At 38.8% G+C, this 18,893-nt stretch overlaps 1 pseudogene; it reads left to right on the top strand.

The window, feature by feature from the left end:
- Positions 1–285: 285 nt before the first annotated feature.
- Positions 286–4,324, top strand: LOC105035230 (protein ACCELERATED CELL DEATH 6-like; annotated as a pseudogene).
- The last annotated feature ends 14,569 nt before the right edge of the window (positions 4,325–18,893 follow it).

An 18,893-nucleotide genomic window follows, 5' to 3' on the forward strand; every position in this document is an offset into this window, starting at 1 on the left:
TCTCTTTTGGTAGAACTTTGTTAAAGAGCAATGTGAAACAATATATCGGTAACTTCTAAATGGAGTTTAAACTTTGTTCTTGCATCACTCTGCTTTTTCTTGCTTGCTCCCTCTTCCAAACATCTTATTCTTAATTCCTTTCAAGTAAATTGGGGGAAGTTCATTCCTTCCTCCTCTTATGTCAAAAGAATTCCCTCCTTGTAAGCTAATTCCTTTTGCTTACCTTTCTTATTTCCTTTCTTATAGCCTCTTCTAATGTAAATTCTTCTCCATCAATAAATTTGGGTGGATTTATTGCCTCCCTTTCAAGAGAAAGACAGAGAGAGAGAGCTATCCTTGGAGCATACAAAGCTTCTGAAACTATGGTCAAGGAGAGCATGACTAGCAAAATAGCACTAACAGATTCCGATCTTGAAGTTCCTCAAAGCGAAGTCCAACCCCTTTGCATAGCCATGAATCCTAAATTGCTCGAAACAAGAAGATCAGGTGATCAAGGAGTTCTAGATGAATCACTACGACAAGAAGATTTTTGTTTGGGAGCTTCAGTGTCGGAGATTGCAATAACAATATCAGAGGATGTTGCAATACAAAATGATACTAGTTGCCTCCACAAAATAACACAGGAAGGGAACATAGCCCTCCATAGACTTGGTAGCCAAAGAAATTTGGAGCTTGCCGGTGAGATCTGCCATAAAGGGGAATCTCTTTTGATGGCACCAAACATGAGGCTCGACACTCCATTGCATTATGCTGCAAGGGATGGAGATGACAAGAAGGTCTCCATTATCATTCAATCTGCAAAGGAGGGTAGGACCGAAGCGAGAGTGTTAACAGCAAGGAATAAGAACGAAGGCACTGCTTTGCATGAGGCTGCCAAATATAACAATGAGCGCGTGGCCGAGATATTGTTGGAGGCGGATGATGGATTGGCATCAATGCTGAATGATGATGGTATGTCTCCGCTCTATTTGGCTATCGTGACAGGATCCTTCAATGTAGCTAAAGTCTTACTGCAGTCTTCCTTCTGGATGAATGCTTCTTTGGAATCTTACACGGGCCCTAACGGGAAAACGGCGTTGCATGTAGCAGTCCACCTGAGTCGAGGTAATCGAGTGCTTAACTTAAATATCATTATCTTTGTTTTTTTTTCCCCGAAGAAAAGGAGAGTCATTCACCACCATTTCATATAAAGTATGAAACCACCATTTCATTTATGAAAAAGAACAGAATATAAAAGAAGCGAGAAAGCTACATCAAACAATACAGCAAAACAAGGCCTTTCAAGAGTGTATGGGCAACTGCTGTCAACACCCAGAAAAATAGATCTATATCACTTAATAGAAAATTTTATGTAATAAAGAAGAAGAAAGCTCAACCCCTTCGGAATCTTTCCCTCAACCTAAGAAGACCTAGAAAGTGGGAATTAAGCAACTGCTAACTACAATTGTTTGCCAGGAAAAACCTAGGCATTAAGAGATTAGCCCAAAAATTAAGTAGCCGGGATGTTGGTGGGATCAGACATGGCCAATGGCCACCGAGGCAACGCCATCCAGTGGATCAGCTTGGCCCAGTCTCTTCTTTACTGGTGCTGTTCCTACCGATTTAGGCTTATCGAGGTTCAATTGGCAACATTCCTTGATGGTCACCGTGCAAAATTAACTTCCCTTGTACCAAATAACAAACTTTGATTTTTCTTTTTCTAGTGTTTTTTTGATGATCCTCCATTTGATTAAATGTCTTAGTAGATGCGGAGGCAGAGTATAGAGTAAGCATACACATGGAATAAAATACTGTCTTTGAATTTGTCAAAGCACCACGAGCATTGTATAACACAAGTACTCACGATACCTTTCTTGATACTTGCATGGCAGAAATTACAGAAGAAATATTGAAAAGGAAGCCGATGCTAGCCAAATGCATCGATTCCTCGGGAAGGGCTCCTCTTCACTATGCAGCTATAGATGGAGATCGTGATACGGTGAAGCTATTATTGGAGTACGATCCCTGTACAGCCTACCGATCAGATACTAATGGCTTATTTCCCATACATATGGCAGCCAGTATGGGAAACTTTCATATAGTTGATCAGATTTTACAACAATGCTTCGAAACAAGCAAATTATTAGACAAGGAGGGAAAGAATTTTCTTCATGTCGCTGTGCAAAGGAGAAGATTAGATATGGTCAAGAAAATTATATCCCTGCGACCAAGTCTCAAAGAGTTGTTAAATGACCAGGATAACCAGGGGAATACGCCGTTACACACGGCCGTTGAAAACAGTGACCAACGGAGCGTGCATTTTCTTCTGCGCGACGAAACCGTGCTCTTCAACATTGTAAACCGTGACGGCTTCACCCCTCTCGACTTGGCTTGCGAAAAGATGGATGAAGGCCTGCACTTCTGGATGGTAAACTCTTAACGACCATGTTTGGCTTGCTAACGAGAAAACCGGGAAAGGTCTGTCGCACAAAATAAAGATTTCTTTCCTTATAGATTGGGATGCCATACATCACAAGCTGTAGTCTCTCTTTTTGGAAAAAAAACTTTGTTGCAATAGTGATACCATCTCAAATTCATGATAACTCAACAAGAACGCTTACATTTCATCGATTATCGTGTATTTCACAGATTCCCATGATGATACCCATACTACCCTACCGATTCTCAATTTTTGATTGGGTTGTTACTAGCTTGACATGGTATATATCACCATTACAAGTAGGGCTGAAATCGGATTGCATACGGATTGGATTCCATCATATCCATATCCATATTTATTTTGTCTAACAGATACAAATACGGATACAAATATCATTCGGATGAAAAAATTCATATCCATATTTGTTTTAAACAGATGCGGATACAATTCGGATACTAAAATATGGATATCATCATAATATTACTTAGATAACTAAACTTTATGACCACTGAATCAAAAATATTATTAAATAGATGATAAATCAAGTTAACAATATGTTTATATAGTTGCATATTTTTTAAAAAAATTAATAAATGCTATATAAAATTATATACGATTACATATATATTCGAATATTCGGATACGGATCGGATAGTTATCTATCCATATCTATATCTATTTTTTTTATGAATATGGATACGGATATAGATATTAGTCGAATTCTCAAATTTTTATCCATATCTGAATTGATTCGGATACGAAAATAGATCTGGACGGATAATATCTATACCATTTTCATCCCTAGTTGCAAGGATACAGGGAAATTATATTTGGGGCATGAGCACCTTTTCTTCAATTCTTATATTTATGAACCTCTTAGATATTTTTCTAAACATAAATCTTAATAATAGACATTTATTTTGTAGGATAATAAATGCTAATATTGTTAACGGGACTTCGATTATATATACATATATAATCTTTAATAAATAAATATTATTGTGGAGTCTGGGATATGCTCACTCACAGCAAGTGTAATGTACTTAATTAATGTTAACTAAACATGTAGTGATCTCAATCTTTCAACTGATCTCTCTTTTTGTATTCTAAAATTGTTCTTGTACCGTAGAATGCAGAATACTGCATCGCTAGCTGCTTGGCTTTAATAAAGGCTCACTCCAGTCCACGAGAGTTGCATGATTGGAAAAGGGTCGAATTATCCAGCGATGAGGCCAAAGAGAAACCATCCGACGATGATGATAAGGTCAAAGAAAAATCAAAGGCTAAAGAAATCAAGAAACATATGAATTTATCCAGAAATCTCGGGATCGCTTCGGTGTTGATTGCTACGGTCACATTTGCTGCTGGTTTCACCGTCCCTGGGGGCTACAAAGATGATGATCCAGGCCGTGGCGAGGCAGTTCTGGCAACAAAGTATGCTTTCAAGGTATTTCTAATCTCAGATGCCTTCTCGTTGGTCTGCTCCATCGCAGCCACATGCTGGCTCATGTATGCAGGGGCAATGACAGTTGATATATATACTCGCACACGGGCCCTTTTGGGGCTATGAGTTGTCTGTGGGTGGCATTTGCGGGCATGTCCACTGCATTCGCGATGGCTATATATGTAGTGTTGGCTCCCAGATACCTGAGTATCAGGATTCTTCTTTGCTTCATTGCTTTCGGAACCCCTCTTTTAGCTCATGTAGTGGCTCATTGTAATCTCTTTAGTTTGGTGAGAACCGTAGGAATCAGGCGAGGGTATGGACAATGGATTTGGGCAACCACGCACCGGCATGTTCAGAAACGTCTTGGTCCTAAATTGCTGACCGGTGGAAGCATCACCCGTTCATTGCTTGGCATATTGGCTTGTTATGCTTTCTTTTTCCTATTAGCGATGATCTAGGTGAGTAAAATCTATACCATTGTAAGCAACAGTTGTGGCATGCATGGCTAACAGATGTCCAAAGAATTTCTCGCATATAGATTGCATTGGGAATTAATATTTAAATATTTCTTATTTATTCACATGTAAAATATTCCACCTTTGTGTCAAAAAGATTAGCTTTCATGGAGATGGCATAAGTGATTGTTCTTTAGCTCTGGCGTAAATGGAGAGGAAGAGGAGATTTTCTCCTTTCTCAACCTTCTTTAACTGAGTAGAGATCACAGTTTCACTTGGTTGGAGATAGAATTAAACCACGAAGACTTGTGGTTGAGTTTTCAATCTTGGTATCGAATCCTATATACAGATACTGGCTGGTATATTCCACACCCACTATCAATATGGCATATATTTTGATACCAGCACTTGATACGGAGAAGATATCAGTACTTATCGATATGGTATGATACATTTTTCATGAGATAGTACAGTCTTATAGAGCAAATCATAACTTTCTTGATGCATAACATGATGAAGCGAATTTTTCTTTTCTTTTTTTTCTTTAGGAAAGAACCATTCTAATCTCATACACTGAGCTAGGCTAAATGATTTGCTCATATTCAAGACAAACAAGTCATAGTGCGCACGGGTGGCAGGAGAGACGCAATTTGACCTAAAACCATGGAATTGTGCCAGATGTACTTTTGAATAGATCTTTACCATCTTGGTCCAGCAGGCCCACAGAGTGCGATGGCATTGTTGGAATTGGAAAGAAGTGATGTTCAGCAGCCATTGGCGGTGGAAAGGAGGACAAGAGAAGGGAGAGGATCTAGATTCTAGAGGTTGAGAGGGTTTAGCAGTTTAGGCATAGGATTTCTGAAAGTAAAAACCAAGCCCATTTAATTTTATTTCTGCAAAGGCCTTTAGGTGCTTCAACTTTTGTCAAACACATCCAATGTTTGCTAACCTACTGTCTTGCCTAAAAATAGATCAAGATGTAAGGTTTAATTAGAATAATATAGATTAGCAACCTCCCTCTGTAAAGCGAAGCTCAGACGTATGGTTGATGCTTCTTTCCACTACAAGAAATCTTAGGATCGGGGAGGGCTACTTTGTGCAATCACAAGAATGTACTCAAGAGCAGAATCCCATGCGATCGAGGAGATTGCGTTATATGCAAGGTTGAATTTTTATATGAGCCTAGCAACCTCCCTCTGTAAAGTGAAGCTCAGAGGCACGGTTCATGCTTCTTTCCGGTACAAGAAATCTTAGGACTGGTGAGGACTACTTTATTGCAAGGACACGAATGTGCTCAAGAGACGCAGTCGATCCCATGTGATCGAGGAGATTGCATTATGTGCAAGTTTGAATTTTTGTATGAACCTAGCAAATGCATACTGTCTGTAAGCTCGAAAATCGCCTTCCCTGTCTAAGTGGATTTCAAAAGCCAAATTTCATGGATTGGGCACCTCCCCCTCTCTAACAAAGTCCTGAATTGCCATTGACACTCTTATAAGTTTAAGCACCATCTATGTGCCGTAGTTCTGACTTGCCATTTACAGCGTATACTTCAGGCACCATTTATGCACCTCCAAGCATTAGATTGCCTTTGGCTATATAGAATATTTGCTGCATACAACATCATACTCCACGACATGCATTTTGAGCAGTGGCAAAGCAGGTTTTGTAATTCGAATCTCCCATCATTGGTAGAAGCGGGTTCCCATTTGCATGACATCACGATCCCATTGGAAAAGCTAATACAGGTCGATTGGTCTTGATTACGCCATTACTATACCGAGAGCAACTAACATTGTTTTGGAAAGGGACTTGAGGACGGCGATCAGTTGGATAACCAACTAGGTGACCCAGATCAATGGTGCTCATCCTCTTCTCTCTAATATTTGGAGGATTGGTTCAAGATTTGTACTCTTTGAGGTGAGCGGCTGATAATTTGGTAGCCTCTTATGCAGCAAAACGACTGTCTTTAAAGTGCTCACACACCAAAAGTTATATGATTGAGAGACCCCTGTACTCTATATCAAACGGTCAAAAAAGTATGTTTTGTTTCATGTTATTTAAATTGTCATCTTTTTTGATCACTTGATGCATATGGTGAGCTCTCTAAATCACCTAATTTTTATACTTTATGGATAGTAGATCATATCTATTAGCTCAAATCATTGATGCGAATCCCCAAATGAAACTAGGGTGAATATCCAGTCAACTATAGCCAAGTCTACTTAATTCATATAGAGATAGGAGTGGCAATCAGATCGAGTCGGGTTATAAACGGATTGGGTCAATGTGGATTAGATCAGAAAATCATCAATCCAAATTCAACCTGTTTATTAAACGGATCAACCCAACCTATTTATTAAATAGGTAATCCGACCCAATTTATTTAACCTGTTTATTAAATAGGTCAAATTAGGTTAAACGGATTAAACATGTTAAATGGATTAGACAGATTAAACAGGTTGAATTAAATGGGTCACAAATAGGTTAAACAGATTTTTAATAGGTTAAATGGATCTTAAATAGGTTGAACATGTTAAACAAGTTGGGTTAAATAGGTCAGAAATATGTTAAAAAGGTTAAACATGTTAAATAGATTATTTGACTCAATCTGACTTAAATATTAAACGGGTTAAACGAGTTAGATATCTAAAATTCAAATCTGACCAAATTATTAAATGAGTTAAATGGGTCGATCTGTTTATAATCCAAATCTATTTAGCCTAAATCTAATTCTATTTATGACGAATTGAACACGGATCGGATTGGCGGGTTGAGCATATTTTGCCAGCCTATATAGAAGTGAGCTCATATGTGATTGCCTACACAACAACCCAAGTAAGATCGGATCCTGATTGGATGATTTGCCATCTTAGAACTATTTGTTATTAAAAAATCAAATGACTTGGAGATCCTTAGTCTATATTTTCTGGTAAAAAAATGCATTATTCTTGTTATTAAATTTTTCCAATTTTAACCACTGAATATGTTAGCAATATTGATATCTAAGCTAAGAATCTCCGGATCACAAATTTTTTTGTTTGATAAGAAACAATTTAAAGATGGTAGATTGCATATAATAACTCATGTCATTGATGTGAACCCCAATCTTCTCATTTGAATTGACCATACCTCGGCTAGGTGTCCATATATTAACTCTACTCCATATACATGCATGCATTAGTGGACCAAGCATCAGGCCCCTGTCCTTACGTTGGCATCCATGTTAGGGTATTATGCATTTAACTGAAAAAATGGGTTTGCCATGGGTTTCAATATAGAAAGGGGGGTGGGCTCTTCCTTTTTGACATGAGGAAATTTTTCTCGTAGGTTGAAGGAAATATTGTGGCACCTGACAAAATGTGGACCTTCCAAATTCCCACCTGTTGGATCTTTTTTAGAAACATCACTGCTTTCATCGTCGATGGTAATGCCCAGATTGACTTGGGATTGCAAGGAGAAAAATGTAAAATCCTTTCTCTTTCTAGACCATATCCCCCCATATTTACCCCTTTCAAAGCTTATAGCCTGATACATTTTCGCTCTACAATTCAGCCGACCCCCAATTTTGACTCTTAATTGGCCTCATAAGCACAAAATGCCGACTATCAATCGGTTGGCCGACCAACAATCGGCTATCCTCAGCTATCGACAAACTCCAATTATGACAATTCGACTGATCCCAGATCAATGACCATCGACATATCAGAGCTACTGACCGATATTCATTCGAACTTCCACAACTATCGATATATGATCGACATACTGTGATTACCGACATATAGTCGGCTTATCTGAAACTGCCAGCGCAGAAAATACATAATGATCAGAACATGATTAGTGGTAGGTATAACCATCCATCCCACGATCATATAATGCCGGAACAAGCGGGATCCATGTGTCTAACCGTTACAGATGGTTACCAGCTACTCGTCTATAAAAGAAGATAAATGAACAGCATTTGGTAAGGCAATTATGGGCTGAGATTCTACCACTCTAAATATTTATCTGCTATTCATCACTCCTCACTGACTTAAGCATCGGAGGATCTCCATCGGATACAATTTTGATCAGTGTGGACTTCATTTTGTAGGTGCTTTTCACTGACAACAGGTGCAACTAGAGATTGGCCGCAACGGATTGACGCGTTAGGTAGGAGAAAGAATACGAGCAATTATGGCTAAGACCAGAGCTCAATATTCTACAGGATTTGTGAGACAATCTTCTCGCCGAAAAGATATTCCTCTCCTACCTCCATTGGCAAAGCCCAGCTCTTCGTTCCCTGTAGTCACTACGGATGCACAAATTGATACTCTAATGCAACAAATGAAGGTGTTAACAGAGGCGGTCCACAACCTCCAACAGCAACAGATACAGCAATAGCAGCAACCACCGGTGGAAGAGCCGGTGACTCAATCGGTGCCATCTAGGCACAGCTACCATCCTCCACGGTGTTCACCCTCTTTATCTCCAGAATGACGACCGTCTCGACGCTCTCACCGAGTCGACCAACCGCATTCTTGGCATTCCCATCATGCCGCTCATCCTTCATGGTGATCTTCCTCTCCTTCCTATGTACATAGTATCAAGAAAGAGAAGAGGCCACGTACGGCTTCTGCTTCTCCATCCTCAAGTTCTTCAAGAGATTCTATTTCTGAATTTTTTCAGTAATGGCAGCTCAATGACTACGAGCACAAGTTCAAGGAGATCGATTGCCAACTCGTCTGATTCAAATGAAAGATCGGAAGTCCTCCAATGACTATGACTTTCACACTGTCCAACCACTCTCTCAACGTGTCTTAGACGAGCCGATTCTGTCTCAATTCAAAATATCACAGATGGAGCCATATGATGGCTCCATCGATCCAATTGATCATTTGGAGAGCTATAAGCTCTCATGATGATCCAAGGGGCAATCGATGCCCTCCTATGCATTGACTTCCGATAACTATTTGGAAGGCTGCTCGAGCCTGATATTCAGAGCTTCAGCTGGAGAGCATAAATTCGTTCGAACAGCTCGAGCATTATTTCATGACCTATTTCAGTACTAGTCAAAAGGTACCACGGACATCAAATAGTCTCTACTCCATCAAGCAAAACAAGATAGAGACATTGAGGGATTTCGTGGCTCGCTTCAATGCAGCCATACTTGAGGTCAGGGATCTCAATGAAGATATGGCCATATCAGTCATGAAGAGAGGTCTGAGGAGATTCAGATTCACTTACTCTTTGGATAAAACTCCCTCGGACTTATGTTAAACTCTTGGAGTATGCATACAAGTATATTCGCATGGATGAGGGCACTTTTGACTAGCATCCGACAGAAAGAAAAGGTCAAAAAAAAATTTAAAAAAAAGTAAAGCTCTGACTGAACCAAGTCAGTCAACGATTAATAAGCGAGCTTCACTCTGTCGATGGAGTCTAAGATCGAACAACTATGGTAGGTATAACTCCTACACTTCTCTTTTTGCTCTCTGTGCACAGATCTTATTGGAGATCGAGGGAGAGGAGTATCTTTGACATCCCCCATTGATGAAAGTGCCACTAAGGAGTCGAGATAAAAAGTAATATCGATTTCATCATGATCACGGTCACGATACCGAATAGTATATTCAACTTAGAGACGAAATAAAGGCCCTGATTCGATGTGGCTATCTCAAAAAATTTTGACGAGATCGTCCGACTCAACCCCCCACTACCAATAGCCTCAGCCACAAGCTGAGGAAATGATCAATAATCGACCAACGGTGGGAGTGATCAACATGATCTCTAGATGATCGAAGGACTGGGGAGCAACTTTCGAAGAAGAGTCGGTGAAGAAGCGATGACTGGACAATGCAATCTCTTTTTCGAAAGATGATGTTCGGAGAATACAAACTCTCCATGATGATGCTGTCATCGTTTCGACGATGATAGCAAACTATGATGTAAAAAAAATTTTAGTCGATAATGAAAGTTCTACCAATGTTCTCTTTTACTCGATTTTCTCCTAAATATGACTACCGACTAATCGACTCAAAAGAGTCTCGATGTCATTAGTCGATTTTACTGGAGATGCAGTTATCATGGAAGGAGAAATTGCTCTCTTTAACAATGAGAATAGATTCATAATAAAGTACTGTTCTCCTGACATTCACAATCATTCGAGTTCCATCGGCCTACAATGCCATACTTGAACGATCTAAAATTAGTACCCTGAGAGTAGTAGTTTCAACATACCATTTATTGATCTGATTTCCAACAAGAAATGGAGTCAAAAAAATATATGGAGATCAATAACTTGCTCGACGTTGCTTCATGATCTCTACAAAAAATAATTAATCTGAAGACTCTTTGTTTGTTGATAAATTAGAGCAAAGAGAAAATGAAGGGGTGAACCAGCCGAGCAACTGGTTTTCATGCTATTAAAAGAAGAAGATCTTGAGAAGACGGTCTAAAATGGATTGCAATTGTCTGATCTAGAGCGGCAACAACTGGTAAATCTACTAAGAGCAAATGCCAACATTTTTATTTGATCGGAAATTGATATGCCAAAAATTCTTCCAGAAGTAATATCCCACTGGCTGAATATTGATCCTAAAGTTAGGTTGGTGAGACAAAAGAAAAGACCTTTTGCTCCTGAATGGCAGAAGGTCATTGACGAAGAGGTCGACAAGCTCCTCGCGGTTGGCTTCATCAGAGAAGCTTATTATCCCAATTGGCTCATCAATGTAGTAATGATGAGAAAAGTCCATAAAAAATGAAGAATCTACATCGACTACACAAATATAAATGAAGCTTGTCTGAAAGACAGTTTTTCTTTATCAAGGATCGACCAACTAGTTAATACAAATTCGGGACATCGACTTTTAAGCTTCATGGACGTCTTTACAGACTATAACCAGATTCGGATGGCATCCGAAGATGAGGAGCACACTGCTTTCATAACCGACAAAGGCATCTACTATTATAAAGTAATACCATTTAGTTTAAAGAATGCCGGAGCTACTTATCAACGACTAATCTACAAACTATTCAAAGTACAAATAGGATGAAATATAGAAGTCTACGTGGATGATATGCTGAAAAAAAATTCTCAAATTTTTGATCATGTTCAAAACTTGGAAGAAGCTTTCGACATGCTTCAACGACATCAGATGAAATTAAATTCGACTAAGTGTGCATTCAAAGTAACTTTCAAAAATTTTTTGAATTTCTTGTGTCACAACGAAGAACTGAATCTAATCTTAAGAAAATAAAGGATATCATCAATATTAAGCATTTAGGCTCCAAAAGCATGACACGACAACTCAATCGAAGAATTACCGTACTCAGTCGATTCATCTCAAAATTGACAGAAAGATATTTACCCTTCTTCAAGATCTTAAGACAAGCAAAAGACTTTTTATGGTCAAATGGATACCGACAATCCTTTAAAGATCTAAAAAAATATTTAACATCTCCACCATTACTTACAAAATCAAAGGTCGGAGAAACTTTGTATCTCTATTTGGCGACTTCAATAGAAGTAGTTAGTTCGGTACTCATCTAGGATGATGAAAATTGAATTCAATGATCGATTTATTACACCAGCAAGATACTTCATAATACTGAAATAATATATTCAAGAGCGAAGAAGATGATCTATGCTCTAATCATATCATCACAGCAGCTTCATCCATACTTTCAAGCACATCTTATAGTCATCTTGATAGATCAGCCGTTGAAGGTAATTTTATACCGATCTGATACTTTAGATCAAATGACAAAGTGGATAATAAAACTCGATGAGTTTGATATTCAATATCACCTATGACCATCAATGAAAGAACAAATTTTGGTCGATTTCATCATCGAATATATCATATCTGATAATAATCCTGAGGATGGACCCAACAATAAATTAAAGCAAGTTGAAACTTCTGAGGCCAACTTAACATTAGTGTGGGTGCTACATATGGATGGAGCATCTAACGCACAAAGCAGTGGAGCCAGTCTCATCCTCACCAATTCTAAAAAAATTATAACCGAATATATTCTTCGATTTAATTTTAAAGCTTCAAATAATCAAGTCAAGTATGAAACTCTTCTAGTCAGCTTAAAAATTATCAAAGAGCTTGACATTGATAATCTGAAGGTCTTCACCGACTCACAGTTGATTACCAAGTAAGTTAAGGACGAATTTGAAACCCGAGATCCCGTTATGATGAAGTACCTTAAGAAAGTAAAAGATTTTACATCGACTCTAAAATATTTTAAGATCTCTCACATTTCAAGAACAGAGAATGCTCGAGCTAATGTACTTTCTCAACTTGCAATTACTTCATTCAACTCATTGGATCGAACATTTGTCGAATATCTTAAACAATCGAGTATTGATAAAGTTAAAAAAATACTGCAAATCAATGATGAGCCAAGCTGGATGGATCCGAACAACCAGTATTTGACTGATGAAACTCTACCTGTAGATCCTTTAGAAGCCAAATGACTAAGGTGGATGGCCTCACAATATATTTTGATGAATGCACAACTTTATAAAAGGTTATTCTCTCTTTCCTTACTAAAGTACTTGAGACCAACAGATGCTGACTATGCACTCCGAGAAGTTCATGAAGAAATTTATGAAAATCACTTGGGGAGCAAATCGTTAGCTTATAAAGTCTTATGATAAAGATATTATTGGTCCACCATAAAAAAAGATGCAGCTAAACTTGTCTGAAGATGTAAACTATGTTAAAAGTATGCTAACATACAATTCAATCAGTCAGTCAGCTGACATCGATTGTTGCACCATGGCTCTTCACATAATTGAGAATCGACATATATGGTCTTTTTCCTTCGACATCCAATTAGAAAAAATTTATAGTTGTTGCAATTGATTACTTCACCAAATAGATAGAAGCTGAACCCTTAGCACAGATCACTGAAAGTAAGATGGAAGATTTTATTTAGAAATCAATTATATGTAGATTCGGTTTACTACGCACTATCATCACTGACAATGATCGATAATTCGATAATCAAAACTTCAAAGTGTTTTGTATAAAATTTTATATTACGTACAAACTCACATTCGTCGACCATCCACAATCCAACGGTGAAGTGAAAGTAACAAACCGAACAATCCTATATGGTCTCAAGACCAGACTAAATGAAGCTAAAATTCTTTGGATGAAAAAAATTATATATGATCGTATGGACATATCGGATAACTCTTCGTATACCGATAAGAGAATCGCCATTCAATCTAGCCAATCGGACGAAGATAATGATTCCACTTGAGATCGAATTATCATTAATAAGAGTGGAACAGTATAATGAGCCGAGTAATTCTGAATGTCGGAGAGCTGACCTAGATTTACTTTTGAAAGTCTAACAGTAAGCTCAAGTTCGGATGGCAGCATATCAGCAGAGAGTAGCCTGGTATTACAATGCAAAAGTCAAGCCGAAGGTCTTTCATCCAGGACATTTGGTCCTAAGAAAAGTGAAAGTTTCAAAACCTCTAGATCAAGAAAAATTATCTTAAAACTAGAAAGGATCCTACAAAGTAACCGAGACACTTCGACCAGATGCTTATCGGCTAGAAACTCTTAATGGAATGACTATACCTCAAACTTAGAATATCGATAATTTGAAGATGTATTATCAATAAAGTCGATTACATATATGTTCATATGTATACTAAATCTTGAAATCTTCAATCAACTACAAGTTATCAACAAAATGATATCAGACTGACAAGTAATCAGTTAACTTGTACCGACTGTATCTCAATTTTAACTATAAAAATTGATTTAAGTCGAATGATGACATCGAATCGATAAATAATCGATCAACTTATACTGACTATATCTCAATTTTCTACTGTAAAAATTGATTTAATCAAATGACTACTCATGTCGACTTAGCTTTAGCTAAGCGAAATATTGTGCTGACTCAATTTCAATCGAGTAAGAAATACATTGACTTGACTACGGTCAGTCGAAAGATATTCAACTTACTACCATCTATTAAATATCTAGAAAATATATACACTAAATTGGCTGACACCTGGTTAGTAGATAAACTCTACTATAATTATTGATCAACATTCAATTCATCGATGGATGATCAAAAATCCAACTGTTATTTTATGATATTGAAAGTACAAGTATAAAAAGAGATTGCATACTTAAGAAAAATTTTTTCATTCATTGAAGAAAAGATTACAAAATTGGACCTAAGGTCTGATTACAAAATTGGACTTAGTTTGGTTACAAATAAAAGAGAAAGAGAAAGAAAAAGTATTACACCGATCACCAGTCGGCATCTTCATCACCTTGCTCCGACACAACTTCGGTAGTTGGAGCAGGTTCTGATGCAGTCAGTTCATCTCCTTTGGTCGGTGCGGTGGTCTCCTCAGCAATCTCTTCTCCCGAACTAGGGGAGACGATGCTGCTCAGATCCAGATTCGGATATAACTTTCTGACTGCATCTCTACCATCCTCGTATTTGACATAGTAGGAGGTGAATCTGCCTTCGAGAATTTCATCCTTAAATTCTTATGAATCTTTGAAATTCTCGATGGCCGAATTCAAAGCATCTCTCACCGACTCAGCTTCTTCCTTCACAGAGACCGACTCTACATCGGCCAATGCCAGCCTCTCTATGATAGCCTGATGCCTTCCGTGCTCTGCTTCAAGCTCCTCTATGCATCCATTTCTTTTTCTCTAGAGCTGATTGATGGAATGCTTCTTGCTTTTAATCCAGGATTCGAGAGATGCGATGCTCTGATGAGCCAACTCAAGTTCAGCTTTGGAGGACTGTAGTTCGGGTGTCACATGAAAGATCTCTTTCTAAAGCATCTTCTCCCATTCAGTTGTCGCTTGAAGTTATTCAATGGCAGTAGCTTTTTCGATGTTGGTGACCACTACTTTGTCCATCCACGCCCGATGAAGGTCGATGATTTTTGATATCCGCTCTCTAGAGTGTACATATCGTGTGCCCACTGAAAGAAAAGGATAAGTCAAGTCAGATCAAAAAAAAGAGAAAAAATATCGTTAACTTATCCCAAGCATCGTCGGATAAAATGAAGAGAACATTTGGGACACTTTTCAATTTCTCCTATTCTCCCTGTCAGTCGGGAGAAGTGCAGCTTCGATGAGTCGTCTGACCAGTGATGGATTGGTCAAGACCGACTCACCGATAGAAATTTGAATATCAAAGAGTGGAGAGACCTATTGATGATGCATTGTCGGTAGAGATAGCTAGTGCCTTTCTTCGCTTCACAGTCGGTGGTTGTTTGCTTGAAGCCGCCATAAAGTCGATGCTTGACTGCACCCGAGATGAGCTACTTCTGGAATGGCATGCGTAGCAGTAGATAGTTCTAGTTTGGCCGTAGATTCGACTTGAACCCCCCCCACAAATGGCGTCATTGATGGTTTTGGTATGACGTCTTCACCTCTTGCCGTCTCAACTCCGATCGACGGCACTTCAACAGAAGGTAGCATTGTCGGAGCCGACAATGTTATAACCAGCTCGATGCCGGAAGCAACCATGATGGGATGTCGGCCTCCCTCGTCGGTACCGACCTAGATGCACCCTAACTTCTCTTCGATGGTCAGGACGATCCAGCATCGATCGCTGCTCTCTTCTTAGCAGTATGTAGGCTGATGTCGGCAATTGAAACTCATGCTCTCGTCCACATGGCTGCAATCAAAAAACAAAGTTCAGTGCAAAACTCAAAAATAAATAAAAAATAAAATGATCGGTTATGCTATATCTAAAGAAGTTATCGAACTAAGTCTGGTATCATAAAGAGCCTGCTCTGTCATCAGCTTTCGTTGCGGTGAAACTTTCATATCTTTAAATCAGAGAAAGTCTTTTCGATAGATAACATCAACCCAACTATGCTCATTGGGGCCGGTTCTCGGATCACCCCAGCATGAAGAAAAGCCCCAAGGAGATGAAGAAGAAACAAAAAAAAAATTGGTTCTTCCATCTATGAATGAATGATGGAAGATCGAAGATGAAAGAAAGATCCTTCCTCGGATTGAAAAACAACCATCCTTTAGCTTTGGGATGAGGACGAAGAACAAAGAAAGCCCAAAAAAGAGAAGGGTGGGGATTGGTCGGGATAAGATGATACAATAAGACAAAGCTAATAATCAGCTGAATAGAATTCAAAGCCAACTGAGTGGGATAAAGTTGATAATAATCAAGAAGATTTCGGACAAACTTCAGAATCAGAAATTGAAGATCGGCCTGAAGGTCTTCGACATAGAATGCAACCTGATCCAGAGGAGAGTTCACCCGATCATTCGGATCAAGAGCAAAAAGTTGAAACTGCTTCAGAATACAATGCTGCTCTTAGAGCTGATCGATATTGGGTCTGGACAAAGAACAAACCTCCATCTCCAGACCCAAAAGAGAATCATCGATTGAATTCTCCGACTGACTATCTTGAGAAGACGAAGCCTTCATTTTCTTACTTGCCATTGGAAATAAAGAACCTAGAAGAAAAAGAAGAAAAACCTAAGAGGAAGGAATGAAAACTCGATCTAGAGCTAAGGATGATGTGAAGAACAGAATCTTCGAAAGCTCTCATCATTAGGGTAGAACCTCCTGCTGCAGAGAAAAATGACGAATGCAAAAGCATAAAGTCTAAATGAAAGTGACTTTATATATATAGGACCCCTCAATAGTCTAGATAAAGTCATTCAAATCAAGATTTTCTCAGATGTCGATATGTGGCTACATCAAAATCGATCATTGATCGGACCGTTCGACACACCTACTCTCAGATCATGCCATCTCACCACTATCCGTATGAATGGCACAGAGCCAATGATATCTGGATATGTGGCCAAAATCTACTAGCCAGAATCAAATCATCCAGATTCGCCAAATGCTGAATTATCTTTTCGAAGCGACACCCCAAGGATGATCTCACAGTTATCAAAATGACAAAATGACTGGAGACTCTTCATATTTTGAAAAATCATTAATGTCTGCAGTCGAATCGGGGCTCGAGACAGCATGTGACGACTCTCTTTGTCCAACATGCAAGACCACATAACAGCCTACATGTCAAACTACCTTGAACTTGAGAGTGGGGGGCAATTGTTGATATAATTCAGTCGAATTCCCATTCCGACTCTTAATCGATCTTATAAGCATAAAATGCCGACTATCAATTAGTTGGCCGACCAACGGTCGGCTATCCTTAGCCATCGACAAACTCTAGTTATGACAACTCGATTAATCTCAGACTAATGATCATCGAAATATCAGAGTTATTGATCAATATTTATTCGAACTTCCATGTCTACTGACATACGATCGACGTACTGTGATTATCGACATATAGTCAGCTTATCTGAAACTGCTAGCGCAGAAAGCGCATAATAGCCTGAACATAATCGGTGGCGGATATAACCACCCATCCCATGATCACATAATGCTAGAACGAGCAGGATCCACGTGTTTAACTGTTACAAATGGTTACCAACTACTCATCTATAAAAGGAGATAAATGAATAGCATTGGGTAAGATAATTCTAGGTTGAGACTCTGCTACTCTAAATATTTATCTGCTATTCACCACTCCTCACTGACTTAACCATTGGAGGGTCCCTGCTAGATATAATTTCGATTAGTGTAGACTTCATTTTGTAGGTGCTCTTCACCAGCAATAGGCGCAACTAGGGATTTGCCGCAACAGCTCTTTTTAACTTCTACTACAAAAATGTGACAATGTGCCTTACATAAGTGTGCTCGTCCAGCACAACCAATTATATATATTTGAATAGTTTAGATGAAGGCAAGTTTACTTTGTTTATTTTTGTTTCCCATTATAATCATCATCATCAACAATATTTTTGTGCATGATGGCCTAAAAGGAGTCTTCTTCCTCCTCTCTAATGAATTCGAGAATGAAGCCAGAGTCCCAGGGCATTTAGGACCCTAGGACTCTCCATAAAAAGGAACCCATGCCCCTCCTAGTCTCTCAACCATCGAGGATAGTTCTTCCTTCCTCCTTTCCCTTGTATGATTTTCACCGCAACCCATGCTTGGGTCCACTGGAAATTGAAGCCGAAGATGCCATCGGAGCCAAAATAAGGCATGATCGTTCCTCCTTTATCTCTTTCTCTTCTTTTCTTGGCCTCAGGCACCATCATCAGCCACTAGTTTTGTCAGAAATTGATCAAAGAAGACCTTCTCCCACTACCTCTATTTTTTAGTCCACTTTTTTTCTCTTTTTCTAGTCATTGATGCCATCACCTCTTGATGCTGAACTCTTGATTGAGTCCCACAATCTCTCTACAACATTTTTTGATGAAGTCATAGCTGTTGGTGAATGACCGATAGCCAAAAATGAAGAAAATCCAAGAACAGCTCGGATCTCCTATTTTTCTTAGTTTTTTCATGATTTTCTTGATCGATCGATCTTGCCAATGGCCATCCACTGCTATCATCATCGACTGCCTGCTACCATCATCGCTGCTAGTCTTTCGACCACCAACCACCACCTACTGCTTCCTCCCCTATTCAGCCAAGAAAAGGAACAAAAAAGAAAAAGAAGAAGAGAAGAAAGAAAAGGAAGAAAAGAAAA

Source organism: Elaeis guineensis, chromosome 6 (genome assembly GCF_000442705.2).
Source record: "Elaeis guineensis isolate ETL-2024a chromosome 6, EG11, whole genome shotgun sequence".
Taxonomy (NCBI): Eukaryota; Viridiplantae; Streptophyta; class Magnoliopsida; order Arecales; family Arecaceae; genus Elaeis; species Elaeis guineensis.